The 27885-nt window shown below is 43.2% G+C and overlaps 1 protein-coding gene across 17 annotated transcripts in view; it reads left to right on the top strand.

Moving 5' to 3' along the window:
- B3GALT5 (beta-1,3-galactosyltransferase 5) overlaps positions 1-27885 on the top strand; it is a 62679-nt gene that overhangs the window by 2194 nt on the left and 32600 nt on the right. For 6 of the 17 annotated variants that reach the window (XM_053565477.1, XM_053565460.1, XM_053565465.1 and 3 more), the window contains exons 1-2: positions 19007-19352; positions 23903-23929. The exons of 2 other annotated variants lie outside the window; for them this stretch is intronic. The gene's annotated coding sequence lies outside the window, so the exon portion shown is untranslated. Of the gene's footprint in view, positions 1-16858; positions 16877-18997; positions 19353-23902; positions 23930-27885 lie in introns of those variants that run through there. 9 more of the 17 variants (XM_053565474.1, XM_053565467.1, XM_053565471.1 and 6 more) reach the window with 7 other exon arrangements.

The raw sequence follows: 27885 nt of genomic DNA, 5'->3' as shown, positions 1-27885 counted from the left end.
TGTGGGGAGGACCAGAAGGAAGTCTCTCTAGGACATTACTGAACACAGTTGGGTGCCTTAAGATTCAGTAATCCAGGTTAAAAAACCAGTATCTGTATCAGTCATGCAGCTTCCAAATAATTGAAAACTGAATCTGCAGTAATCAGATGTTGTAAAATTATTTTTCACTATTTATATTAAAATTGCAAACTTAAATCTTTAATACGTATAGCAACTTCTTATAAATATTAGTATTTCTTCTCTCTCATCTGGTCAGATACCTTTATAGTTGCCTTTTACTATTCCCTTGCTCAAAGAGACGAGGAGGAGTAGAGTTTAGGGGAGGTACAGATCTGGGGAAGTGTCTTATTCCAGTGAGCGCTGGGGGTGGGATGTGGCTGTTGTTTTTGAGTATTCTATAGAGGTAAGAAATTCTTAGAGGTGCGTTTGTGCGTAAATGCATGCTAACTCTGCCCATTTTTTGTGTATAATAAAATCTGTCAGTTAAATTGTGTAGCCTTGTATATGCCCCATCTTTAGTTTTTTCGATTTAAAACAGGTGCATGTAATATGCAAATTTGGTTACAAAGAGAGGACATTTAATATCTTTTAAGTAAAGACAGCACATGTATTAAGACTTGTATTTCCTTTCATTTTTTTTCCTTCTCTTTTTAAGTCAGCTTGTCTTTTACAATGTCTTTGTTGGGGGTAAATATAAAAATAATTAAAATCTGGTGTGTTCAGGAAGGAGCTCAACCTGTGGTCCCCTGACAGTAACGTCTGGAAATGTGTCTCAGAGAGAGGTATTTCACTACCCCGTCACCTCAGAAAATTGACAGGGACGATGCTGTCCTGGCAAAGGTTCTTTTGGACATGGGCATCCTTTCTTTTGCAGGATTTCTAAGTAGGCACTTTGAGTGAACAGCAGCCACCTTCGTTAGTTGATTTTGTGAGATTCTGCCTGCTTAGCCATGGGCCCAGCTTCCCTTTTGGGGGTGGCTGTCCTCATCCTTTCAGCAGGTGGCACCAGAGTGCAGCCCTTCTTTTCTGGGTTTACTCCACTGCAGTTGTCAGCTGCAGACTACTCAAGCGCTGTCCTGCAGGGGTCTCAAGGTCTCTTACCTCTTCCTGCCTGGGCATGGAACTGGCACTGGGTGCTGATCCGAGGTGCTGATGCCCAGTGGACCCCCCACTTTGCCTTCCATGCTTGCTTGTCCATTGGACTTGGCTTCATGATCCTATTTTCTGTGTGACTTCTGCCAGCACTAGATTCTGATCCTCAATCTCAGTTCCAGTGGCTTTGAAAAGCTGCCTGGCCCTGGTCAGCTTCTCCCTGAGGTGACTGGGATGCTGATGAGGTTCCCTTCTTGAACCTGACACACCTTGAACCATGCCCCTATGTCCCTATCAACCAACTGTTAGGACCTAACATCCTTGTTCCTGGGCCCCACCCAGACTGGTGCTTCGGGCCTTCTGTGTACATTGCTGTTCTGCTGACCTTTGTCCCTTAGCTCCCTTGTACTTTCTCTGCTGCCTCTCCCTGCTCCTAGAAAAGTCCCATGACTACTTGAGGGCTCCTCTCAGCCCTTCTACTTCTAGGCTCTTCATTCTGTGTTAGCCTGAGGATACGGTTTGGTCAAGCTTTGTGGCTAGCCTCTTAAGGGCCTTGACAGCACTTTTTTTGCCTATGAAAGGAGCGCAGTGGGGAACTATAGGAGTGATTACTCAGCGTGTCAATAATGGTCAGATACCTTTATAGTTGCCTTTTAGAAGGAAGGGGGGAACTATAGGAGTGATTACTCAGCGTGTCAATAATGGTCAGATACCTTTATAGTTGCCTTTTAGAAGGAAGGGGGAAAATGCGGAGTATAGGAGCAAGAAGTGGTTGTTAGGGAGGATGAATACATGGGAAGAAAACAGACGTACTTATAATGCCATACTAGTGTTGAGTTTTGAATGATTTCAGGCTGGTATTCAAGGGGATAGTGAAAAAGCCCCTTCCAAAGGTTTTTCTGATCTCCACAGGTTTTTTTTTTTTTTTGCAGTTTTTGGCCAGGGCTGGGTTTGAACCCACCACCTCCGGCATATGGGGCCAGCAACTCTTTGAGCCACAGGCACCACCCATCCACAGGTCTTTAATTCATAAAGTATTCTTCATAACAAGTGGTCTTGTTGCAGGAAGATGAGGCCCAATGGAGAGAAAGAGCACCCAGACACCGTATTTAAGAGGAAAAGGCTTTTACTCAGCTGGTGGAGCTAACAGCATAGAGCAATTCGAAATGGCCCTGCTCCCCGACTGGCTTGGTCTTTCCCTTTTTATCTCCAGTCAAAAAGTTCCAATCCATGGATACCTTTCTCACTGGTCAGTTTGAATCAAGCTGGAGAAACTGTTCCAGCCCCCACAGAACTACAGGATTTCACAGAAGTGGAAATTTCCAGGATCCAGGAAGTTAAGTCTACAAATTCCTAAGATCTGGGTCGCCATGGAGAGGACCCTGCAGGGGTATCTTTGTGGACTCCTTGAGAAGACATCTGTCCTCCTAGACCTCACCCTTCCTGGGTATTCTCTCTCAGTCCTATTTTGGGGTGGAATTTCCTTAGCTCTGTTACTGGACAAAGAGGGTCCAGCTGCCTGTCACCGTCAGCCAATATACAGAGACTGGGACAGGTCCACCAAACTTTGTCAGAAGGCCAGTGATTCTGGACAACAGTGAGAGTAGCCTCTCCAAGACTCTTCTGTTCTTCTATTTCCAAAATCACGGTTTTATATATAATGGTTCACAGAAAAGCCTACATTAACTCTAATTTTAAATAATAAACAGCATAACTCAGTGACTGTCCATTACATTTTCAAATCAAAAGTTAATTCTCTATTCAAGAGGGGCTTCTTTAGGGTGGGAGCTAAATTTACAAAACAATAAGAACAGGAGACTGGGGATGAAGGTCACTTAGGCCCTACACCCATCAGACCGGCTGTGTCCTGCAGGCCCTGGCCTGACAGACTCTGTTTTATCCTCACTGTCTGTGCTTTCAACTCCTTCTGTGACCTTAGGCAAGTCACTTATTTTCCCTATGCTTCAGTTTCCTCAAAAATCAGACAGAATAATTGTACTTATTTGATAGGAGGTGGTTATGAAGATTAAATGGTTCCATATTTAAAAAGAACAGGGCAGCACCTGTGGCTCAAAGGAGTGGGGCGCTGGCCTCATAAGCTGGAGGTGGCGGGTTCAAACCCAGCACTGGCCAAAAACTGCAGGGAAAAAAAAAGAACATTACAACAGGTATATGTGTGTTATCTAAGTTATACCTATTATTGTTTTCTTATTATGTCCCAAGCACTTTAGTATGCTAAATAATATTGTTTTGGAACAAGAATCAGGTATGAAAATAAACAGAACTACTTTCTTTTATTGAATTTTAAAAAATAATGTGGTTTGAAAAATAATTGCCAAAAAAGTGTACCAAAAATATTTTGAGCAGCAGCGGAATTATTGCAATAGGATGACTAATAAGGAACAATAATTTGTTGCCTAAATTTTGGTCGCTATCTCTTGGTTAAGCTCTACGATAGGCAGGAGGACCACTTGTGCCCAGAAGTTTAAGAGGAGCTTGGGCAACATATAGAGACCCTGCTTCTTAAAACAAAACAAACAAAAGAAAAGAAAACACAATGGCTCTCAAGATCTTAATCACCCAAAGCCATTCCTCAGTATTATTATTTACATTTACAACTTGTCTTTTCTAATTTATTTATTCGTTCCATAGTGGTCTTTTGGCCATCCCTGTGTTTCCTGCAAGTTCCCTTTTTAATCTCATTCTGTCTACCTGTCGGCTCAGGTGTCCTTCCTTGTTTTTTTCTGCTGATTTCATGTCCTTGATTTCTTGTAGCTGCAAGTCATTTATCATAAAAACTTTTACCCCACATCTGGGAGTATGCCTTCTGTATGCTTTTGGTGTGTTTCCTTTTTCTTCCCTGCCCATCCTTTCTGTAGTATTTACATGTATTGGCTCTGCGGTTTCTTTCTCCCTCAAGCATATTTAACAAGACTGTTCAGCTGAACCTTCAGATACAGGTTGAGTGCATTGTCTTTGATTGCTTCTTTCCTTCTGTGAACTTTGTTTCCTTCCCAGAGGTTCCATGTGTGCCCTGGTTGTTGTGGTTTATCTGCTTTTCTGTTGCCTGAGGATATGGAAGAAGGGGTTGGAGTAGTAGGCACCTAAAAACAGCTGGGCCTTGCGGCTGGCACCTGTAGTCCCAGCTGCTAGGGAGGCTAAGGCAAGAGATTCACTCAAGCCTAAGAGTTTGAGGTTGCTGTGAGCTGTGAGGGCATAGCACTCTACCGAGGGCAACAGAGTGAGACTGTCTCATACAAACAAACAACCCCCCCTCCCACCCCCAAGAAATCCTAGATCCTTCATTTTAGTAATATACATTTCAAATCTCTACTCCTAGTCTATGGCTTGTATTTTTTACATTTTATTAAATGATAGTTCTTCATGTTCTTTTCTTTTTCTTTTTTTTTTTCTGAGACAGTCTTACTATGTTGCTCTTGGTAGAGTGCTGTGGCGTCACAGCTCACAGCAACCTCAAACTCTGGGGCTTAAGTGATTCTCTTGCCTCAGCCTCCAAAGTAGCTGGGACTACGGTGCCTGCCACAAGTCCTGGCTATTTTTTGTTGTTATTGTTGTTGCAGTTGTCATTGTTGTTTGGCAGGCCTGGGCTGGGTTTGAACCTGCTGACCCCAGTGTATGTGGCCGGCACCCTAGCCACTGAGCTATAGGCCCTGAGTTGATAAGTTTCTCATTTTCAATTTGGTCAAACTTACCAAAAGTAAAGCTGCAAAAATTATACAGAGTTTTTGTATACCTTTTATGGAGCTTTCCCCCCCAAATTAACATCTTACATAACCATAGTTCACATTTACAACTTGTCTTGGTTAATTATTGAGGACCAGGAAATTCACAATAATGTAGTGTCCTTATATCCTTATTCTTCAGAACTTATTTAAATTTTGCCAATATTCCTGTTAATGCCCTTTTCCTGACCCCAGCCACAGCCTCATGGTACCTTTGGTTGTCACATCACCCTGTTCAGGTTCAATCTGTAATAGTTCCTCAGTTTTCCTTTGTCTTTTGTTAACTTGACACTTTGAGAGAGTTCAGGCAAGTTATTTGTAGAATATTCTCCAATTTGGGGCTTGCCTGACATTTTCTTTCCTTTTTCTTTTTTTTTTTTTGAGACAGAGTCTCAGTCACCCTCGGTAGAGTGCTGTGGCATCACACCTCACAGCAACTTCAAACTCTTGTGCTCAAACCATTCTCTTGCCTTAGACTTCCAAGTAGCTGAGACTACAGGCACCTGCCACAACACCCGGCTGGGGTCTAGTTCTGGCTCAGGCTGGTCTTGAACTCGTGAGCTCAGGCACTCCACCCGCCTTGGCCTCCCAGAGTGTTAGTAATAAATAATACAACAGAAATTTGATAAATTTGATGCATTTTCTCATTGGGAATAATTTGTATGTTGATTCTCTTGAAGGTTTTATGTAGATAATTGCATTAGATATTTTGGTTATTTCTGTCTTAGCGTAGGATTTTGCTTCTCCAACCTCTTGTAGTTAGGCAGACCATGTTACTTTTCCTGGCCAATGAAATGGAAGCTGAAGGAATGTGGGTGGAGACATTCAATTGCAGGTGCTTGACTTTCCAACTCTGCCTGCTCTGCTTGTGTAAGCAAGTGTTGACATGAACAAAACATGAGATAAAAATAACATAAAATGATAAGTCAGCCTATAAGGCACAGCTATCTTTAACAGTAGCCTATATCAACAATGGACTTTGCTTATGTGAAAATAAACTTGAAGGGTTAAGTCCCTGAGATTTTGGGGTTGTTTGTTGCATAACCTGCTTATTTGGTTAGATACAAAATCATGTTTAGTTCTTTCTCTTACAATTCTTCTATTTATTTATTTTTTTTCTGGTCTTATTCCATTGGCTAGGAACTCAAGTGCAGTGTTGAATAAAAGCAGTGTTAATACACATCTTTGTCTTGATCTTGACCTTAAAGGGAATGCTTTTAAGTTTCACTATTAAGTATATTTGTTTTAAATGTTGATGAATACTCTTTGTCAGATTACTCTTTTTATTATAAATTAGTCTGAATTTTATACAGTTTTTGGTGTATCTTTTGAAATAATTGTGTATTTTCTCCTCTTTAAATTCACTGATAATAGTATATTGATACATTTCTTATGTTTTATGTATTATTTGAGAACTTTCCATTTGTGTTCAAAAGAGATATCATCCATAGTATTTTTTTTCTTTTACTGTCCTTGTTTGAAGTTGAATATTTCTTCTATGTTTCTCTGAAATAGCTTGTACAAAAAAGGATTTCTTTTGCTCTTTTAAAATTTGGCAAAGCTCATCTCTAAATCTGTCTGGGTTGTTTTACTTTAGAGTAGAGGCAGTGGACTTCTAATTACAAATGTACAGATTCATTGCCTGTACAAATAATTGATAATTTGTTCATTCAGATTCTGTTTCTTCTTTAGTAAACTATGTTAATTTGTGATTATACAAAACTATTTCATTTGTTTTGAAATTTATAGGCATAAGATTGTTCATAGTATTATGATTAAAAAAAACTTTCTCTGTGGTTAACTTTTTTTCACTTTAAATACGGTTTATTTGTGTCTCTTTTCTCTTGTTAAATCTTGCTAGAGCCTTATTTTATTAGTTCTCCTGAAAGAAAAAGTTTTGACTATGTAAATATTTGGTTATTTTATTCTTTATATCCTCACTTGACACTCACATCTGATTTTTTCCCCTTTTTATATTTAAATGTTTACTTTGTTGTTTTCTTTTTTCTAGCCTTTTGATTTATATGCTCTATTGACTTTTTTTTACTATAACTTTATTCCTAAATTTTTTTTTTTTTTTTTTGTAGAGACAGAGTCTCACTGTACCACCCTCAGGTAGAGTGCCGTGGCGTCACACGGCTCACAGCAACCTCTAACTCTTGGGCTTACGCGATTCTCTTGCCTCAGCCTCCCGAGCAGCTGGGACTACAGGCGCCCGCCACAACGCCCGGCTATTTTTTTGTTGCAGTTTGGCCTGGGCTGGGTTTGAACCCGCCACCCTCGGCATATGGGGCCGGCGCCCTACTCACTGAGCCATGGGCGCCGCCTGTTCCTAAATAATTTTTATTTGCATTCCACAAGTTTTAATATGTTAGTCTTTCATTGTTATTTGGTTTAAATGCAATTTCCTCTTTAAGCCATAAGTTATTTCAGGTATATACCTTTGAAAGTTTCAGAACATCATTTTTTCTGTGATGTTTTCATTATTACTTTTTAATTTCTAGATTAAGTTTTTGTTCTATGTTGCTAGAGGCTTACGAGTTTCTAGGGATCTAGAACGTTCCTTGGTAAGTTGCCATGTGGTTTTCATGTTTGGGGTTTGCATTCTTTGTGTCTCTTTCAGCTGCACTAGAGCCTGGGTTCTTTTCTTTCTTTCCTTGTTTCTTCTCTCCTCCCTTTTACCCCTCTAACTATTTGCAAGTATCTTCCCCACCCATCTTTCTGTTTTTACTTTGGGTGTGTCCTATGATCTTATATATGGTTGGATTTTTTCCAACCTGTTTTTAAACTAGTGAGCTTAATCCATTTATAATTGTGATTTCTGAGACATTTGGGCTTGATTATCTCATTATGTGTTTTCTCTTTAATAACTTTTTTCTTTGGGTTTCTTTCGTTCGTTTTTTGTCTCCTATTAGATTGGTCAAGTTTTCTATATTTCCATCTTGTCTCTCTTTGCTGGTTTGCAGGTGAATGGTTTCCATTCTTTTAGCAATTATGATTATCTTTATTTATTTTTTTAATTGATTATTTTTTATCAAATCATAACTTTGTACATTGATGCATTTATGGGGTTCAGGGTACTGCTTCGATGTACAATGTGAAATGTTCACATTGAACTAAGTGACACATCCATTACAATTATACTCATTTCTTTTTTTTTTTTGGCCAGGGCTGGATTTGAACCCATCACCTCTGGTAAATGGGGCTGGCGCCCTACTCCTTTGAGCTACAGTTGCCATCCTATGCTCATTTCTTAATAGTTTTGAAATGTACCATTGCATCATGCACATTAGGTGAGGTCCCCCCAAATACCCTCCCTCCTCCTATATCCCCCCTCCCCTTCCTTCTCTCTCCTCTTCCCTTCTACTTTCTGGACTATTGTTGCCATTACTATGAGTGTGTAGGTGGTCATATATTGACATCAGAGTAGTATTGAGAACATTGGATATTTTTTTTTCCCCATTCTTGAGATACTTTACTAAGAAGAATATATTCCAGTTCCATCCAGGTAAACATAAAAGATGTGGAGTCTCCATCTTTTTTATGGCTGCATAGTATTCCATGGTGTGCATATACCACAATTTGTTAATCCATTCATGGGTCGATGTGCACTTGGGCTGATTCCATGTTTTGGCTATTATGAATTGGGCTGCAATAAACATTCTGGTGCAAATGTCTTTGTTGTAAAATAATTTTTGATCATCTGGGTATATACGTAGTAGAGGAATTACAGGATGGAATGGTAGGTCTACTTTTAGTTCCTTGAGTGTCCTCCAAATTTCTTTCCAAAAGGGTTGTATTAGCTTGCATTCCCACCAACAGTGTAGAAGCGTTCCCTTCTCTCTGCACAATTATGATTATCTTTAATCTTTTTTTTGAGACAGAGTCTCACTCTGTCACCCTGAGTAGAGTGCCATGGTGTCATAGCTCACAGCAATCTCAAACTTTTGGACTCAAGTGATCCCCTTGCCTCAGCTTTCCCAGTAAGGCTGGGACTATAGGTACCTGACACAATGCCTGGCTAGTTTTTCTATTTTTAGTGGAGGCAAGGTCTCCCTCTTACTGAGATTTGTCTCTAGCCCCTGAGCTCAAGGGATCCACCTGCGTAGGCCTCCCAGAGTGCTGGGATTACAGGTGTGAGCCACCTAGCATGGCCGATTTTCTTTAATCTTGAGTTGTGTACTTTAGCCATATATAAAATAAAAATTTTCATTATTTCTATCATTTTCTCTGTCATAGCATACTTTAATTAGCAAATAAGCTGGTTTCCTTATTTTGTAATTGTTCCCTAGTTGAACTTTTTATTTTTTACTTTTTTAAAAATATTTTTTGTAGAGATGGGTCTTGCTATGTTGCTCAGGCTGGCCTTGTGCTGGGCTCATGTGCTCCTTACACTTTGGCCTCACAAAGTGCTGCGATTACAGGTTTGAGCCGCTGCACCCAGTTGTTAACAATTCTGTAAGCATGAACATTTAGTTATTTTAGTGAGCATAAATTAATGAAATCTAATGATGGATTTGATCAATTTCTATGCTCGTTTTTGTGTCCTGTATCTTGACATTACCTGAATTTATGCTCAAGTGCATCTATGAATGATTCTTTCAGTGAGTGAGGCTACATTAATGATAAACTCTCTTAGTATTTCTCTGTTTGGAATGTCTTAATTATGGTTTTACTATTTCATTTTAATTTAACTGGGTATAAAGTTTTAGAGTGGCGGTTATTTCTTCCAGTGTTTTGAAATATCTTATTGCTTATATTATTGGTCATGGAAAATCGCTGACAGTCTGTCACTCTTCTGTAGATAATGTGTCTCTGGCAGCTTTTAGGCTTTTTCATCCTTGATGCTCTCACTATGATGTGGTGAGATTTGGATTTGTCTTTATTTACAGTCCTGGTGTTATGCCCAGGAGTCTCTCAAAGACCATACGGCAGACAAGTCAAATATAAAGAGGAGCCCTTTCATTGAAGAGCTGTCCACGACTGCCTCAGTGTCCCAACGTGGGGTTTCTGAGAGCAGCCCCGAGTGCTTACGGGGTCGGGTTTTTAAGGCTTGTTCTGCATCCTGGTTGGCACACGGGCTGCCCGGCTGCATTCCGGTAGGTTAGCAAGCATCGTGCAGAAGCAGAATTTTGCAGTTAGTCATACATCTTTGTTTCAGTACTTTCTCCACCGGGTATTTCTTAAAGGTCAGTCTGGGGACAGTTGGCACTTCCTGGTCTGTTTCTCAGGGAGTTAGGCAAGAAGTCCGTGAGTGCTTTCTCATCTATATCGGGAGTGAACCAGACGTACTCCATTTTGTTGAGGGCTTGTAGCCTAGAAATTTGCCAAGAGTTAACTGGTATTTTTCTACCTTAGGTTAGGCCTAATACTGGGTACTTAGAATACAGTTTTCACTGGGGGGTTCATACTTTCAATTCTGGAAAATTCTTCACTGATATTTCTTCACATATTTTTTCCCTCTTCCTTCATTTCTTCCTTCAGGAAGTCTTGTTAGAGTAAGTTGACGTTATCTGTCTGCCCCCTCTCCGTTGTCTTTCTGATAAGTCCTGGTTGTCAGTGGAGATAGTCATCTCGGGGGAGAGGTAGCAGCTTCCTTCCTCCTGGAGGAAGTGGAAAGGCCAGTCTGGAGTTCTCTCCTCACTTTCCTCCTGAGGACCATCACCCTGACTTAGGCTTTGTATTACCACCTCTGTTCGCCTTTCTCCACCCTGGGAGACTGTTGTACGAATTTCATGCCCTCAACTTGTCTTTGTTTGAGCTTCCCTGGAGAAAGGGAAAGGTACATTAAAAGTTCTGGTGTGTTCCCTGTTTTTCCCTGGCCACCACTTTCAAGGAGTGTGCTAAGAGTTGTGTCCCTTTGTTTGAGTTCTGCTTGTATATTTTTGGCCAATTGGAACTTATTTTTTCATTTCAGTGTTGGACAAAGTAGGGAAACAAACACCTCAATGCCGGCTACACGCATCCGGAGTAAGAGCAGCAGTCCTAATCGTTTCAGCCCATCAGCAGTTGGTCATGGGTGTTCAATATCCCAGTTTTGTGTGCAGGCTGGCACAGTGAACAGGTGTTTGGTAGCTTTGGAGAAAACAGGTGCCTATTATAACTGGATATAAATTAAGGAACTGAGAAATTTGAATGAAGAAAGTGGTAGAAAGCTGGTTTTATTAAACCGGAGGTGTTGGTGGAAGGATGGCCATTGATACCACCTGTTGTGAATGCTCCCCGAGGACTCAAGAGTTTTCTGGAGAATCTGTAAATGACTGAATTTGGATTTTTGTGGGACACCTTTATTTGGCTTTCTTGCAGACAGAAATGCCTGATTTAACTCTTTGCTAGTTAGTCGTTTACCTCAAAAGATATGGGAATAAAATTCTCTGCTTCAAGGCTATATAGGTTTTTTTTTTCCTCCCCACTTTCTCTTAAAAATCTTGTTTTTGCTTCTGCTCTGAGACTCAGTTTGCCAACTGAGTCCCTCCCATGGGGGAAAGTCATTTACATGAAAGACAACTACATTACATGCAAAATCAGGAATCTTCTCTGGGTTATTCTTTGACGGATCTGCGCTTCACACTTCAGACTTGGGGTGTAGGTATCACTTATGTGTAATATTACATCTGCACCTGCCCACTTCCCTGCTCTGGTGACTTTTAACACTTGCTATTTACATGTGTCTAATGGAAGCTCTTTCATCGATCGTCTGTAGCAGTCATGGCATGAAGAAGCCAAGTAGGTTGTGCATGTTTTACCATTAGCTTTCTCTGGCTAATGAAAACTGATAACACCAGATATCTCATGGGAGATTTGAATGGTCTGAGTTAGAAAGGCAGATGTGTGGTCTAGTTATTCAGATTCACAGGGCTGGTGGCTCTCCCCCTCCGTTCATGCTGGTCACCTGTCACCCCACTTGGTCAGTCTTTTATTTCTGATTTCTTTAAGTCTGATTTCTTCCTTAGTCCAAGGGCTATGTTCCTTAAAGCTCTTCTAGTTTCAAACACATGTAGGCTATCTTGCCTAGGAATCTCCCACTTGAGATTCATTCTGCATGTTAACTTTGTAGTTTCCAAGAAGTTCTGCACTCAAGAAACCTGTTTTATTTCATTTAATCCAGTGGTTTTCAAGTTTGCAGTCCCTCCTCCCTCTCACCCACCCCCCAGCTGTCCCCAAACACATACAGGTGCTCTTGATGTGTTGAGGGGCACAGTTTGGGAAAACCTGCCCTACTCCAATGGACAGGACTCTGGCCCTATCTCGGCTTCTCTTCTGCTCTTGCTTTTTTTGTTTTTCTTTTAAAAATTGATAGTTTTATTGGGGTATAACACTAATATCATGAATTTCTTCCATAGAGTTACAATTCGATGAACACTTAAGGGAATTAAATTAATTCTTTAAAAAAAAATTATGGTAATGGGCTCAGTGCCTGTGGCTTAAGCGGCTAAGGCGCCAGCCACATACACCTAAGCTGGCAGGTTCAAATCCAGCCCGGGCCCACCAAACAACGACGCTGCAACCAAAAAATAGCCAGGCATTGTGGCAGGCGCCTATAGTCCCAGCTACTTGGGAGGTGGAGGCAGGAGAATCACTTGAGCCCAGGAGTTGGAGGTTGCTGTGATCTGTGATGCCGCTGCACTCTACCCAGGGTGACAGCTTGAGGCTCTGTCTCAAAAAAATAAAAAAAATTATGGTAATGGCTCAGCACCTGTAGCTCAGGGGTTATGGCACCGGCCACATGCACCGAGGCTGGTGGGTTCGAACCCAGCCTGGACCTGCCAAGCAACAATGAAAACTACAACAAAAAAAATAACCGGGCTTTTACTGTAGTCCCAGCTACTTGGGAGGCTGAGGCAAGAGAATCGCTTAGGCTCAAGAGTTTGAGGTTACTGTGAGCTGTGACGCCACAGCACTCTACTGGGGGCAATAAAGTGAGACTGTGTCTCAAAAAAAAATTATGCTAAAATATACATAAATTAAATTTTCCATTTTAACTGCAATTCCATGATATTTTGCACAAACACAGTGTGGTGGCTCCAACACCCCAACACCCCTATCTAGGTCTAGAACATCTTCATCACCCCAGAAGGAGACCCTGAACCATTGTTAGTCGTTTCTTCCCTCTGTCCCCCACCCCTGGCCACCACCGTTCTACTTTTTGTCTTTATGAGTTTGACGACTCTGGGACCTCATGCAAGCGGAACCATATCGTATTTGTCCTTTTGAGTGGCTTATTTCACTGAACATGACGTCTTCAAGGTTCATGCATGTTGAGCAAGTGACAGAATCTCCTTCCCTTTTAAAACCGAGTAGTATTTCATTGTACGTATGTGCTGCACAGTACGCGTGTGGGTGACACCATCCACGTGTCTTATTATCCATTCATCTGTCAGGGGACGTTTGGTTGCTTCCACCTCTTGGCTATTGTGAGTAATACAGCTGTGAACTTGGGTGGACAAATCTGTTTGCATCCCTGCTTTCAATTCTTTTGGGTATGTGCCCAGACATGGAATTGCTGGATGACAAGACAATTCTATTTTAAATTTTTTGAGGAGCTGCCATACCATTTTCCACAGTTGATGCACCATTTTATATTCCTATCAGGAATGCACAAGAGTTCCACTTTCTCAACTTTCTCTCCAGTAAGTGTTATTTCCTGTTTTTATTTCTATCTCACTGTGATTTGCATTTCCCAGTGGTTAGTGATGTTGAGCTTCTTTTCACGTGCTTATTGGCCTTCTGAGTGTGTTCTTTGGAGAAATGTCTGTTCAAGTCCTTTGCCCTAGTTTTGGGCTGTTCGTTTTTAGATAGACTCCTAATTCTTGACTGATAAGATACTTTTACTGTCTTGGACTTGACTTCTGGGAAGAGATTGCCTGACATTCATTTCTCTTTACCTTCCTATCCCAATCAGAATTCCCAGCAGTCGTCATTTATTGCTTTCCTGGTTTGTCTCGTTCTGAGGCCGGATGGAATGGCTGTGTCCCTTCCTACCCATTCAGGCCCTCTTCTCTTTAGGGTTGGTTCCCTGGGGGTGAATTTTATTTAGGGTAACTCCCATGATCACCTTCCGTTTCTTTCCCAAAGGACTGTCATCTGCTTTCTGATTTTAGCCGCAGTAACTGTGCTGAAGCTTCATTTTGGAAGTCTGAGGGCTTCCCAGTTCCCTGTAGAACTAGTGACTACCCCTTCCCTCTTGAGGCTCTGTTGGTCCCTGGGACGCTCCTTTGTGGCGCTGTGAAGGGGTGTGGGTGGGCGGGTTTAGGGGTGGCCTCTGGTGTGCGATCACCTGGCTGTATGCCTGTCTTTGACCATGAACTCAGTCTCAGACCCAGGCAGGTAACATCACCTTATAGGCTTCTTAGTAAAAGAGGATCTCAGCACCTACCTGGTACCTGTGCACTGGGGTCTTCGTGGGAAATCATTTGAAAAACACTCAGGACATTGGCTGGCACAGGACGTGTTAATAAGCATTGCCTGCTATTGGACGGTCATCTGGCTTTTCTCTTGTATTGACAGGTCCAGTCAATCCTTTTCACCTCCATTTTCCTCCCTCCTGCTCTTCACCCTTCGTTCTGTTCCTGGACAGTGACCCCCTCTGACCCTCCCCATGGCCCTCTTTACTCAGGCAGATTCTGAACAACTCCTCTTCTTGTACGTTTCAGTAGGAGGCTTTTGTGGCACAAAACTGTGCTGCAAGGGCTTGTTTCCCGGAGGACATTTGACCCTTGTCAGATCATTCCACATCAGCTGTCCCCTCTCCAGCTCCCACAGAGCCGTGTCAGGGCTGCCTCAGAGATGGACGAGTTTGCCCTTTTGCCAATTTCTGAGTTGCACTGTTTTGAAGATGAAATCACAAATGTCACCCTGCACGCTGGGCCTATTGGAACATGTCGAGGGATTATGTCCTGAGCCGAGGAACAAATGAAATTGCTGAAGATGTTAGAATGGTCGAGATGATTACCTGGTGCTTAGTAATTTCCAAGTGCAGTGAAGTACTTAATTGACTGTCATAAAAGCTTTGGGAGGTGGTCAGTATTATTTTCTCCTTTTACTTTTGCCAAATGCTGTACTTTTTTTTTTTTTGGAGACAGAGTCTCACTTTGTTGCCCTCAGTAGAGTGTCATGGCATCACAGCTCACAGCAACCTCAAACTCTTGGGCTCAAGCAATAATCTTGCCTCAGCCTCCCAAGAAGCTGGGACTACAGGTGCCTGCCACAACGTCCAGCTAGTTTTAGAGACGGGGGTCTCACTCTTGTTCAGGCTGGTCTCGAACCCGTGAGCTCAAGCATTCCACTTGCCTCGGCCTCCCAGAGCACCGGGATTAGAGGCAGGAACCACTGTGCCTGGCCCCTAAATGCTGCCCTCTTAACATCTTGATCTTCTGTGTGTGTCGTTTCACTTTCTCCATTTCCCGTTTTGCTCCCCCTCCCCCACCAGCTCTCTCTGTCCTTTGGATGTTCTGGAGCTTAGTCCATTTTAAGGAGAGAGTGCATATTTATCAGTGATGTTTTCTTTTAATATTTGAAGTAATTCAATCCCAGTTTTAGTTTTCTTATTCCTGCTGTTTTCTATAACTTCTGTTTTCTAAGTTCTTTGAGAGCTTAGTCCTTGTCTTTCTTCAATAATGAAAATACTTAAGGTCATGTATCTACCTGTGAAAACAACTTTGAATGTATCAAAGGAACCAGACCTTGTATTCCCATTTGTTTTGGTTTGTAATTTGTCATGGCACTTTTAATTTCTTCTTTGATGCTGTAATTTTCTTTTTTTTTTTTTTAAAGGTGTATGTATTTTTTTTTTTTTTTTGTAGAGACAGAGTCTCACTATACTGCCCTCAGGTAAAGTGCCGTGGCTCACACGGCTCACAGCAACCTCTAACTCTTGGGCTTACGCGATTCTCTTGCCTCAGCCTCCCAAGCAGCTGGGACTACAGGCGCCCGCCACAACGCCCGGCTATTTTTTGTTGCAGTTTGGCCGGGGCTGGGTTTGAACCCGCCACCCTCGGCATATGGGGCCGGCACCCTACTCACTGAGCCACAGGCGCCGCCCTGTAATTTTCTTTATTGCTAAGTGGATGAGATTTTTTTAATGATCTTTGGTAAATTTAGTGTTAATTCCCGGTTTTATTGCTTTGCCCAGGGTACTGGCCTACCTGTTTTCCTCTTACTGCAGTACACAGTACCTTGTCGTGCAGAAGGACATACAGTTGTAATAGCAACAATGCTGGTGTAAAATGGAAATGACGCTTATTAGTCATTTATTATGGTATAAACTTGAATTTTTGTTTTTCCAATGGATTTTTAAAAATTCGAATAGAATAAATTCTTAGAGCATATTTCTAGTTTTGCTTTTTAGGAGAAGATAGTCCCAGCCTGTTTTTTAACAGCCACTACTAAAAACCAGATACCTGTAAAAAAATTAAGAGGCATTTATAAAATGGAGCAGGCTGACTCTCTAACAAACTCACCCATGTTTAACAGTTTTAACGAGCTTTTAAAAAGTGTCATATTTCAGTTGTGAATCACTTCACATTAAAATCTGTGGCTTTCCTGCCAAAGTTATCTTTAGTGGATTCTGTGTTCTTGCAGCCAGATTCGGAGTGAAGTGAATGTGAAGCTGGAAGCAGATTCCACAAGAAAACAAATGCCGCGGGGGCAGCGGTTTGAGCGTGTGGGGCTTGTCCCCTCAATGCTCCCTTTGACAACCTTAGCCACACTCTCCTGCCACTCCCATTGCGGGGACTTACTCAGAACTGCCTGGGAATCGGTGGCTCAGGTGAGCGAACTCTCTCTCCCTACACGCGTTGGCTTCCTCCATCCACTCGAGGGTCTGTGCTGGGTTTAGCCTTTCAAGTGGGAAGCAGAGAAAGACACAAGGAGACGGCTTGCACTGGACTGGGAGAGGATGTTTGCTTGTTAGCCTTGTCTTCCCTGTCGCGTTTACTGGATTAGACTGAGCTCCTTGGTTTCAGTGAGGATGGTTTTCCTGGATTCACTGAGAAGCTGTGATTGCCTGGTGGTGACCAGAGGAGGGAAGGCAATCCTGGGAGGTGAGCCCAGGCAGGAATACCAGAGGAAAGGGTGGGACACACCTCAGTGGAAATGGCTCCCTGCTGTCTTTAGGCCTCTCCTTTAACCATTTGTCTACCTTCTATAACTGTTCCTGCCTGTTGAATATTTTCCTGATGGAAATAAAAGTCTATTGGGGAAAAATTATATGGAAAATACCATTTTTTTTCTTTTAAAATACTCAGAAGAGGAAGCATGTACTGAATATTTGTACACTGCAAATATTCAGGTAATGACTGCTTTGGGTAGTTATTTTTACCTAGCAAATGTATCAGTATGCTAGAGCTGCTGTAACAAAGTAGGACAGACTGAGTGGCTCACACAACAGAAATTTATTGTCTCATAGTTCTGGAGGCCAGAAATCTGAGATCAAGGTGTTGAAAGGTTTAGTTCTCCTGAGGGCTTCGAGGGAGAATCTGTTAGAAGGTTTTCCCCAGCTTCTGGTGGTTTTCTGATAATACTATTCTTCTTTGGCTTGTAGAATCATCACCCCATCTCTGCTGTCATCTTCACGTGGCCTTTTCTGTGTACACCTGGGTCCAAATTTCCCCTAATTGTAGGTACACCAGTCATTGTTGGATTTGGGGCCCACTCTACTTCAGTGTGGCCTCCTCTTAACAAATTATATTTGCAAAGATCCTATTTTCAAATAAGGTGATGTCCTGAGGTCCTGGGGGTTAGGATTTTAGGGGACACAATTCAATCCATCACAGTAAATGTTCAAGTCATCCAGTAAAAGTTTATTGAGCATCTATTATGTGAAACATACTGTATGAAGTATTGGAACTTAAATAAATATGATAAATTATTTTCTATACCCAAGCCACCTGCAGCAAGGAATGAAACAGCATGTAAGCAAATAACTATACTGTGTAAGGGTTATGTTTGAGGAATGGTGTGGGTGCCAGGAAGCGGATGGGTTGGCTCTGCTTATTGGGGGAGATGTCAGGGAAGTGTCTTCAAAGGGGCAATTTTTGAGCTCGGTACAAGGGATTAAGAGGAGTTTGCCATGTGGGCCAGAAAGAGCAATGTGGAGATCACAAATAGAATGGTGTGTTCAGGTGGCTCAGGCCATCTTGGGCGGGGCATGGTGTGCATTGTGCAGGTGATAGGCTGCCACAGGAAAGTTTGTGTGTTAGAGGGACATTTCTGGACATGCGGTTTTGAGTGGCTCTTCTGATTGACAGTGTGGGGCTGGCGTGGAGGTGCAGGCTGCAAGACAGGGCAGTGAAAGGCGCGGTGGTCTGCTGCTGGCATCGCTGAGCGAACTCCGAATGCCCTGCAGCCTGGAAGGAGTTGGACTGGAGATGTCTGTGGGTGGCCCAGTCAGCCTTTGAATCTGTGGATGTGACAATTAGACAAAAAGAGTTATTCTGGGTATAACCAAGTGGGTGGATGAGGAAGACCAGGTCGAGCAAGAGCACACCTGAATTTTGAGAGCAGCAGGAGGAAGACAAGTGACAGAGGAGATTCAGAGTGAAAAATCAGGGAGATCAGGAGAGCTGGAAACGAGTACACCATCAGAGTCAAGGGTGCTGGCAGTGGGCAAAAACCGTGGGCAAAAACACTCAGTGTCACAAATAAATAGGTCATGGGAGGTGAAGCGCTCATAAAGCCATGGTGCCTGTGGCTCATTCTTGATGTCACATCTGCCCCTCTCATCTGATCTATCTCACTAGTCTGATAGCCAAAAAGCAACGTAAATCTTTACTGTAATTTTTCAAAGAACACCAAAGATGGATTCTGTGCTTAACGTCCAACAGAATTTAAAATCTCTGTTCCAGATGTCCTCTGTGTTTCCTGCTCCTTTCCCCCACGTTCTCCCGAAGTCTCTCTGATGCAGACTCCCTGGCCCGTCTTCCCTCCAGCACCTCGGGTCTGCCCTGTCGATCTTATTCTGTTCTGCTTGTAAATCTCTGCCTTGCCCAGCGTTCAGCGCAAGTAGCAAGCTGGTAAGGCAGTCCTCTGATACTCTGAGACTGGGGGTGAGGACTAGGTTTTGAGTATTCCCAAGTTAATTATTTCCTGCCCAAAGCCAGCTATTGGTGACCTTTGGCAGTAGGAGTGGAAGCCGGATGGCATTGCACTGGGACTCATGAGTTAGTCTCAGGGGCAGCGTGAGTGGCGAGTAAGCTATTCAGAAGCTTGACTCAGAAGGAAAGGAAAATAGGAGGCTGACCAGATGTCAGATGATTAAGGTAGGGTCTTTTGAACATTTTGAGGGGCAAACTTTTGTTGTGCTATCACACTTAAAGCAGGAATTGCATAAGGAATGGCTGTCATTTTTATGGCAAAATCGATTCCGTTTGCATTACACATTATTACACATTGTTGTTGGAACTGATGAAGAAGGCGGTCAGAGTCCCACCATCCAGAAGCCTGGAACTCAGAATACGGGCATTTTCTACTAGAGAGGCTTGAAAATGCCTCTGGACCATTCTGCTGAGAGGCGTTGGGGTATGAATGTGGGTTCTCCTTGAGAGGGAGGAACAAGCAGAGTGATGGGGCTGAGTGGTGTGAGAGCGAGTGTCCTTAGTTCTGAGGTGGCAGATGCTCCCTGATGACACGTTTCACTTGATTTATACAATGAGTCTTAGTGCTGGGGTTGCAGACGCTCCCGGTTACACAATTCCGATGCCTTATATAACGAATCTCTGTGTATCTCCTTCTACTTCTTCCCACTGAGCGGGGTCCTGGGCCTGCAGCCAGGCAGATACAGTAGCCCGTATTTCCCATGCTTGCTTTTTCCTGCCCCAAGGATTTCTGCTGGAAAGTGATGATGGTCCTCTTCTACTAGAAGGCTGAGTGATTTAGACCTGGGAGAGCAGTGAGTGGCTGTCGTGGTTCATCTAGACAGGGAAGCTGCCTCATTGCATGAGGGCCATGAGTGTTTGCTTTGATTAGTGGTCATGCACCATGATCCTATTAATCAGATAATCAAAAAAAGTACGTCTGACTCAACATTACTCATCACCACTGTGATTAGGTGTTCCCAAGTTCAAGGGGAGAGGTTTAAATTAGAGAAATGGTTATTGCGATGACTTTGATTTTCTTTTCTTTTCCTTTTGAGACAGAGTCTCACTATGTTGCCCTCAGTAGAGTGCTGCAGCATTCATAGCTCACAGCAACCTCAAATTCTTGGGCTTAAGCGATACTCTTGCCTTAGCCTCCTGAGTAGCTCGGACTACAGCACCCACCACAATGCCTGGCTGTTTTTTTGTTGCAGTTGTCATTGTTGTTTAGCAGGTCCGTGCCGGGTTTGAACCTATCAGCCTCAGTGCATGTGGCCAGCACCCTACCCACTGAGCTATGGGCTCCACACTGACTTTGATTTTCTTTGGTTCTGTACTTAATGTGGTACCAGGAGGTACAAAGTGGTCAACAGAATTTTGTTACGGAGGCACATTCACAAGTTTTGAATCAAAATCTGGGTAAGGATATTTGTAACTGGCACAATATTTATACACAAATGGCCACTGGGACATTGGTTTCTAGGGTGTGTTGTTAGAATTTGCTTCCTAGTGGCCCTGAAATCTTTCATGGCAACTTACCAGGAGTCTTCACATTCTTAAAAATGAAGCAGGAGCTTCTCAGGGGCTCAGGTTTTTCTTGCTGATGATGCTTGAAATTCCTTCTCCAGAGACTGAAGCTTTTAATTCTAGAATAAAAGTTCAAAATATGCAAATGCATTGATTTAAGATGACAGCTGTTAACACTGACAAGGTTCTTTCTATTCCACAAATGGCTCTTACATATATTTGCTTTACTTTGCCCTCTCAATGGTCCTATGATTCATTATTGTCTTCCTTATTTTCTGTTTGGAAAGATGGAGGCTCAGGGCTTTGAGGAACTTGGCCACAGTCAAATAGCAAGGATGGGGTAAGTGGTGGAGCCCTAAGACTAGGTGTCGGTCTTTAGGATGTTTGCACAGCTCTACTTCTGAGTCAGTGGCTTCTAAACTCTTTTGCATGACCCTAAATCCCTTTTACATGGTGATTCAGCACACACAAGGGATCCACCAAACAATTTTTGCCTTGATGGTTCCCATTCTTTCTAGCATTTTATTTTATTCAATGCAGTTTTCTCTTCAATGTTGGTCTTACTGAACTGACTTCATAATGCTCTAATGGGTCATGATGCAGAATTTGAAAAAATTGTGTATTCGGTTCCTTTCCTGAGAAGTAGAGGAAGGTCAACAGTGGAGGACAGTGGACGAGGGACATGTGTGTATGTTTCTGGGGTGGGGTGGGAGAGAAGTGGCCTCTCACACCCATTTCCCACAATTGGTCATGTGGCCCCGCTGACTGCTGCAGGGTGGGAAAGTGTTGGGAGCTGATGGGAGCGTGGGGCAGCATCACACTCCTCGGGTTCCTCCCGTTCAGGCCGCTTCTTTGGCCGTTGTCTGTTGTGATGGTCGGCTCAGTCTGCCCAGTCCTTCCTGCTAGCTGTCAGCTCTCTTCAGGTGCCTGCTGTTTTGCTGTTGGTCGCTCAGATCTGTGAGGTCTAGTGGTGCGGTCTCGGAAGTTCCAGGGATGTCTCTTGGTGACTCTGCAAGGTGTCAAACCTCTGCAGGGGCCTTGCCCTGCTCCCATCAGCAGGTTTCTTGACTCTTACCAAGTGTCTGGGCCTCAAAGTTTGTCTAGAGTCTGGGCACAGGGACCTGCTTCAGGCCAAGCCAAGCGATCTTGGACCCAAGGAGCAGAAGTCATGAGATTTTGCTGTGTTTCTATTAGAAAAACAACTCAAAGCACAACTCCTGCTGCGTCTGGGCTGTGCCTCTTCCTGCTTTCCCAAAACCACTCAGAGGTGATGGCAGGCATAGGAAAGCACTTGTCACCTTGGGATAGAAATCACCTACCTTTTACAAGAATGTCCCACTGTGAGATCAGAATGCCAACTATGCCATCTGCAGTGGAACTGAGAGCTCAAAAAAGCCACCATAACAGTGTTCTTCAACCTTTTTTTTAACCCCCCCCAGCACACTTGAACCTATAGTTCAACTTCTGCAACATGCTTAAATTATGTTGATTAAAAATTTTTTTTTAAAAGAATATACTTCCTGTACTTTGAACTTGTTTCGAAAATAATTTCATTGATGATCTTTAAACATTTTTGTGGCACATCAGTTGAAAATCACTGTTCTAGCTTAGGATGAATGGTAATAATCACAATTAATAGGGGAAGTAGTCTCCAGAGTGGGCCTGCCTGGGTGAAACAGAGTGTAGATATTAGGATTCGGCTTTTTGCTCATCTGTAGATTTTTTTTTTTTTTTTTAAAGAGAGAAACTCACTCTGTGGCCCTGGGTAGAGCGCTGCAGCATTATGATAACTCACAGCAACCTCACATTCTTGGGCTCAGGTGATCCTCTTGCCTCAGTTTTTCTATTTTTGGTAGAGACAGGGTCTCACTCTTGTTCAGGCTGGTTTCAGTCTCCTGAGATAGCAATCCACTCCTCTTGGCCTCGCAGAGTGCTAGGATTACAGGCGGGAGTCACTGCGCCCAGCCTCATTTGTAGATTTTTGAGGCCATTTTCTGTTAGGGCTGAGAGGGAGCTGTGTGTGGTGCAATCCATGGAGAAAGTCTCCCCACAACTAGAGTAAGAGGAAGTGGAGAGCAATATGCCTTTGCTGGCACAAGATGAATGTGCAAAATCTTATCATCTTTTCAATGGAACCTTCTGGGGTTATTCAGCTGAAAAATCTTCCCTGCTTCCCTGTTTCATGCAGGGAACATCCGCATCAGGTGTTTCTTGGTCCTGCCCTCTTCTGCGTTCCCAGCTCCTCTGTTGCCCCATGGGAGGTTGTGTCCTGGGAGCTGGAAACCCCTCATCCCCCAGCTCACCTGGCTGCTCTGGGCTGTGGCAGCTCCCTGCACACCCTGCTCTTTCCTGCCCCTCATATCTTCTGCTCAGTTGACCTGCCCTGGCCAGGCTTCTATCATACTGCCTAGACATGGGGCGACATTGACAGGGCCGTAAACTCACAAACTTGCCACCAGGGAACTCAGGGCCACAACTTTTCTTGCAGTGGGATTCAGGGGTGCTAGAAAGAGGGCACACAGCACAGGGACTGATGGGCAAGCGTTGTCTGAAGGTGGCAGTTTTTGAAATGAGAGACTTTCTGTTTGATCTTCAGGTACATTTGGGGCCCTTGGTTGTCTGCAAGGGGGTACTTGAGCCCTTGGGGATGTTTTGAAGGAGGAAGGATTGCTCACACCCTGTGTGCAAGAAGCTTCCTGTGGCTTGTCATTTCCTGGAGCACGTAAGGGTCAGAGGGTTTTTTGGCCTGGCTGCAAAGAATCGTAGAGGTGTCGGGGAACTGCCGTGCTGTAAGCCCTGCAGTGCTTGACTTCTGTGGCTTTGGATGGATAATATCTGTGAGTGGAAATTTTAGAAACCCCTTGATCACTTTCATAACATGTATTTTATCATCCTGGCCTATCCTGATGTTGGGATGAGTTAAGAGAAAGCGAAGGATGTAGCCCCAGCTCTAGCAAAGATTCTAGTGTTGGAGACAAAGGGGGTAAAAAGCTCTAGAGAAGACAGATGAGGAAATGAATGGCACTTTGTGGCATCAACAGTTGGAGGTAAATACAGTTTCCATCATTTACCTAGTCGGTCCTGGGGTGGGTAGACATATAGTGCTTAAGAGCTGGAAGACAGGCTCTGTTCAGAAAGTGTTCCTGCTGAGTGGGCTGCCGGGCCAGGCGGTCTCACTGTTGAGTCTGTTGACACAGAGGGGGGCATTGTGCTAGCAGAGGGAACACACTGGCCCCAAGTGACAGTCAGTGATAACTGACTATCGTGAGTTTGGCAGCTCTTGGGGTTTGGTAATAATAAAGCACTTGGGGAGTCAAGAGGTGGGTGGACCTCTTTTCACAGCCTCGCTCCTATCTTATCATGAAAGAAAGTCCGGGGCAAATTTTTGCCCTATATGCGAAGACACCCATTAAACAAACAAAACAGATCATATTCCATGGAGTTGACCTGCAATCTATCTTCTTTTAGGTCCTGGGACTTCACCTGGCATGAGAGGTGAGTTGTGACGATATTGCCCTTAGTGAGCAGTTTCAGGCAACTGGCCTTTCCCAAGCTCCTCGTCCTGGAGCTGCCCGGGGCTGCAGGTGCAGGGCTTGCTGGAGTCTTCCACTTTGTTCACCCCAAGAGGAGAATTTCTCTACAATGCTGAAGGACAAGCCACTCACACAGGGCCAGTGCCCATTTCTAACGGTCCTTAGCAAGCCCTGGTGTGGCTGAGGGCATCCCAAGCTCCTTCAGTCGCTGCCTTCTTTCTGGTGTGATTCCCATTTGACAGAATGAGGAGACAGAAGTCTGAGAAGTTTAGTCATTAGCCTGAGATCTCACTGTTAGTAAAAGGCAGTGGCAGGAGTCACGCACAGGCAGGCTGGTTTGTAAGCTGCATGCTCTAAACTGCTGATGGTCACTGCAGGCGGTGGCCAATATATTGGGGTTGATAACAGGGGGTCACTAGCTGAGCTTCTCCCATTTTGGTTGGTTGTCACCCAAGAGAGTGGCTGTACAGGATCTGAGTCCTGCCCTGCCCTGCTCCTGAGACCTGTTTCTTCCTCAAGCGCCCCGACATGGGCTGTTTTCCCTGGGCTAATGGTCACCACTCCCTGTGGGGTGACAAGGGACGCTTTTTGCAGGAATTATGTGACTCAACATAGAAAAACTCAGACTGAAGTGGTCAATATTTGGGTGTAGCCTTAGAAGTTCTCAAATACATTTTTTAGTAATTAAACATCATTTGCCAAGCCCATACTGAGCTTCAAAATGGAAGCCTCAAAAAGACGAATTATGTGATGAAAAAAATAGATTCTAATGGGAAAGTTGAAATCCATTCCATTTAATTTTTTTTTTGAGAATAAAGAAAGTTTTCACACTCACAACCTTTCCAATCTGTATGCATTTTTCTTTCTTTTTATTGCCATGTTGAATGGTGAGAATAAGACATTTCAAGGTTGGAATAGGACAAAAAATAGTTTGCCATTTGTGGAGAAAGAGTTTAGGATATCAGCTTCAATTAGGCACTACTATAAATGAGGTAAATCTCATCACAGTATTAAAAATGAAGTTAAAAATCTACAGCAATTAGGGGCTGCGCCTGTGGCTCAAAGGAGTAGGGCGCCGGCCCCATATACTGGAGATGGCGGGTTCAAACCCGGCCCTGGCCAAAAAAAAAAAAAAAAAAAAAAAACTGCAAAAAAAAAAATATGTCTACAGCAATTGTATTTTGCCTTCTGATTTGAGGAAACTGTGCCTAAGCCTGGGATTTCCAAAATTTAGCTGATTTTATAAGAAGAAATATTTACAGTGTCTTTTCAAAGCTTTAAAACAAAAGTCAAAGCTAATGGCGGCGCCTGTGGCTCAGTGGGTAGGGCGCCGGCCCCATATACCAAGGGTGGGTTCAAACCCAGCCCCAAACTGCAAACAAAAAAATAGCTGGGCGTTGTGGCGGGCACCTGTAGTCCCACCTGCTCGGGAGGCTGAGGCAAGAGAATTGCCTAAGCCCAGGAGTTGGAGGTTGCTGTCAGCTGTGTGATGCCACGGCACTCTACCAAGGGCGATAAAGTGAGACTCTGTCTCTACAAAAAGAAAAAGAAAAAATAGTAAAAGCTAAAATACACTGTAAAATTGATGCCCTAAAGCAGGCGTCCTCAAACTGCGGCCCGTGGGCCACAGGAAGCGGTGTGTTTTGTTTTTTACTTCAAAATAAGATATGTACAGTGTGCACAGGAATTTGTTCATAGTTTTTTTTTTAAACTATAGTCCAGCCCGCCAGTGGTCTGAGGGATAGTGAATTGGCCCCTTGTTTAAAAAGTTTGAGGATGCCTGCCCTACAGTCTTATTCTAACTCTGTTAACTAAAATACTACCCTTGTAGAATTTAGATGAAGAGTCCTTAAAATTAAGCTGGTCTTACAGCCTTTTTAATATTTGAGTTGTCTCTGCTAAGTGTTTGAGTATCCTCATTGACAAATAATTCATTATTTCTAGAGTAGATCATTCTACTTTAGCTTTTACTAATTGTTTGCATAACCACTGTAGGTCTTCAGTTGAATTTTATCTGTCAGTATTTCTTACCCATTGGTTCTTAGTCTAGTCTTCTCCTTCTCTGAGACACATTTTCTCAATATTAAACATTTTATGTAACATTTATTCTTTTTTTGTAAATTTTTTTTTTTATTTTATTTATATATGTTTTTGAGACAGAGTCTCAAGCTGTTGCCCTGGGTAGGGTGCTGTGGCATCACAGCTCACAGCAACCTCCCAACTCCTGGGCTTAAGTGATTCTCTTGCCTTAGCCTCCCAAGTAGCTGGGACTACAGGCACCTGCCACAATGCCCGGCTATTTTTTGGTTGTAGTTGTCATTGTTGTTTGGCAGGCCCAGGGTGGATTCGAAACTGCTGGCTCTGGTGTATGTGGCTGTCACCTTAGCCACTTGAGCCACAGGTGCCGAGCCGTAACATTTATTCTTATCATGTAATTCCATGCTTGCTTTTTATCCTGATAACTCTCCTCTGAGCACAATTCAGCTTTTAAAAGTGAGATATGCAAACCTAATTGTGCAGGAATCTTTTTATCCATGTCCTAAACACTGTACCAAATTTGATGGTGGATTAAGTGACTTCGGCTGTTTTCATAGCACATCTCATTGCTTCAAAGGGGCTTAATCATCCCCACCCCACGTGTGAAAATAAAGAGGCCCCAGTTCTTTTCCAGTCAAATGTCAGTTTGACTCTTTCATGTTCTATAGTAGCTTTTCTCCATGCTACTTCCGTAGGAAGATCGTCCCTGTACCAGGAGATGCAGTTCAAGTTACAGAAAGAAACAGTTCTTCTTTGGCTAATTTCTACTGAGGTGATGTCTCTTATTCATTCATCAAATATGTGTTACACTTGAATGGTCAGCGGGCTCTGAGCTGGTGCTAGAATGATTAGATGAAGAAAGCAAACGTCGTGTCCTCAGAAGTTCATGAAATGGTAGCCTGCCTTTATTCATTCATTCATTTGTTTATTTATTTATTTTGAGATAGAGTCTCACTTTGTTGCCCTCAGTAGAGTACTGTGGCGTCATAACTCACAGCAACCTCAAATGCTTGGGCTCAAGTGATCCTCTTGCCTTAGCCTCCTGAGTAGCTGGTGCCTGACTATTTTTAGAGACAGGGTCTCGCTGTTGACTCAGGCTGGTCTTGAACTCCTGAGCTCAGGCAATCTACTCACCTCGGCCTCCCAGAGTGCTAGGATTACAGGAGTGAGCCACTGTGCCCAGCCTGAAACAGTAGCCTTTATATAACGATATAATAAGTAAACGCTGTAAAGAATCATAGATGAAGTTAGTAATAAAGAGCAATATGTTTTGTATTACTGTTCCATGGAAACCGAAAGAGAATTGGCCACAATGCCCGGCTATTTTTTTTGTTGTTGCAGTTTGGCCGGGGGCTGGGTTCAAACCCGGCACCTTTGGTATATGGGGCCTGTGCCTACTCACTGAACCACAGGCGCCGCCCAGAATTGGCCATTTCATCTGAAGAATAGAGGAATGGTAAGAAATGAGCTGGAAAGGGACGGAAGGACATTCTAGGAACGGCAGAGATGAGGAAGCTGAGGTCTGGTGACTCAGGATGTATACGAATGAAGACCTAAATTCCTCTTCTTATATTCTTCAGTTTTAGATTTTCAGGTGTTTTTTGTTTGTGTGTTTCGTTTTGGATATTTCTTCTTGTTGTGACTCTTTCTTTGGAAACTATAGGATTAGCTATTTTTGAAGACCTTAGAAAATACAAACAAGGACATTTTCCTCAGGTTTTCCATAGATTAACATAGGGAGGAAGTGGAATAATTTTGAAGATTTTGTAAATGTTCTTCCGATAGGACGTGCCCAGTGGGGAGTAGTAGCTTGAGCCCCCAGCATGTGAGCCTGGTGGCCTGAGTGCCAGGCTGGACCACGCTGGGCATCGGTGAGGCTCT

This window comes from Nycticebus coucang, chromosome 16, assembly GCF_027406575.1.
Source record: "Nycticebus coucang isolate mNycCou1 chromosome 16, mNycCou1.pri, whole genome shotgun sequence".
NCBI lineage: Eukaryota > Metazoa > Chordata > Mammalia > Primates > Lorisidae > Nycticebus > Nycticebus coucang.
The sequence above is the reverse complement of the archived record's forward strand: the minus strand, read 5'-3'. Positions and strand labels throughout refer to the sequence as shown.